Below are 2,100 nucleotides of genomic sequence, written 5' to 3'. Positions count from 1 at the left end.
ACTCCGCCTCTCTTTGGAAGCATGCAGGTGAAAGGCAAATTGATACAACAACTTGCATGTGGGAGGGGAACACATACAGCCTACCCACTGTACTGTACCGCGCATAATAATGTTTTCATTTTTTAACCCATTCACTATGTTGTAATGTTATTTATTTACATTCTTATTTCTCATTCTTTATTCTTATTTGTAGGCTAATATGAGGTCGGCTTACATGTTATTCTCATATTTTCTAGCTTATACGTATGGGCGTGTGTTTACATTCAAAACAGTTTTTAATAATATTCAAATTTACTACTATCTCCTGTTCATAAAGATATCACATACTGTGCACCAGCTACATTCTGTGCCCGATTTTCCTAATGGGTTAACCACATATTGGACTGAATATAATCTTGGTAAAGATAAAACGACTGTCCACTGTGGGCCGACTGTGCTCCCATGGCTTTACTAAGGGGATGTTCACACTTGGTATATAAAATGTGTCTCCGGTGGCATTTTCAACCTGACAATAGAAAATACAAATGTGCCATTATGATACATTCACATTGTATCAAAATATGATGATAATAAACACATTCAGAGTTGAATACGAACACATCAGTCAGTACAGTTGAATGTATCTATATTTATTCTGGATGCATGATCATTTGTACTCAACTCTTGGCAAATATATGTTGAAATACTGACCATCCCCCATTTTAAATATAATTGATTGTACTGCATTGGCATATGCTTTTAAACAGGGCGGAACTATTAGGATTGACATTTAAAGGGGTAAAGCACAGGTAAGACTGGGAGACACATTTCCCGGAACTATGACTGCAAAATACTATGACAGGCAAAAACAACAATTGAAAAATATCTAGCATTTTTCTTTACTGCTATTCACTACAATACCATTCATTTGAAACAAATTACAACATTGATGTCACTGATGTTGCAATTGCACTGAGTAGGCCTTGATAGGACCCTCAAATGCCCTTTCCCAGGAGACAGTGTTATATGTATCTCGGACCACAGAGAGTCCTGAGCTACAAAATATTGCAGAACAAAACGAGCCAAGCCAGGTGACAGATTTCAAAAACTCTTTCTGTCGATGAATCCACAGTAGTGGTTGACCAGATACATATTCAAACTGTGTATTTTGTGTTGCCGTTTTACTATTCCGTTTCTGTCTGGCAGACATAGCTATTATTGCACAGCTTGTTTTTTCGTTATCACTGTTGCACACATAAAAATACCTTCAGGTCTAGCGGATCCTTGTATTACCTCACGCAGGGGCTTTCCATTTGGTTTCACACATCAATCTGTCTTCTGATCAGCACAGAGTGTTAAAGGGAACGGATTAGGAATCAGCTGACCCGCCACATTTTCTTCCAAGTGACTTATTAGAAGGGCTAGGAGGAATGGACCATTGAACTGTTGTGTCTGGAGGGACCGATGGGTAGGGGACTGAGGGGTAGCAGGGGGCAACAGATTCCAAACTCCTCCACACTTCCAGTTGGCAGATCAAAACAGACAAGACTTCTCGGTTTGAATCAATTAACCTTTCTGCCACGTATGTTGATGTAGCAATCTCTTGTTCAACTCTTCAGAATGTTTTCCCTATCTCCTAAACCTAAGTCTATACTCCATGTCTGGGTCTGTGTGCTTTTGATGTGTCACTAAATGACTCTGCTTTATCAAGACTACTTAGGGATCACATGAGTATGACTCAGTGATCTGTTGTTGCAGAGGGGGTAGCATGTTCGCTTTGTCAAGCTTTAATACCTGAATTAGAAAGGACAGCTCTTTATGCTGTTGCCTGCTGTGATGATCTAATAGTGAACAGGAAGAAGCTGTTTTAGCCAGAGACACCAAAATGCTGTAGGTGGTTGTGCCCAGCCCGCGGTTATTCTCTCTCAAGCTGAGCACCATAATGATTTCCCAAGGAAATAATTCCTTTTATTTGTTTAAACCGGGATAGATTGATTAAGTGCTCATGTCAGCATTAAACCCAAACTCTTTATGTGGGCAAATACCACGTATACAGATTTTCCCATTCACTCGGTTTCCAGTCACCTTTGCATTTATCTCTATGTAAATTTACCCTGACCA

Source organism: Gadus chalcogrammus, chromosome 1 (genome assembly GCF_026213295.1).
Source record: "Gadus chalcogrammus isolate NIFS_2021 chromosome 1, NIFS_Gcha_1.0, whole genome shotgun sequence".
Classification (NCBI taxonomy): Eukaryota; Metazoa; Chordata; class Actinopteri; order Gadiformes; family Gadidae; genus Gadus; species Gadus chalcogrammus.
The sequence above is the reverse complement of the archived record's forward strand: the minus strand, read 5'-3'. Positions refer to the sequence as shown.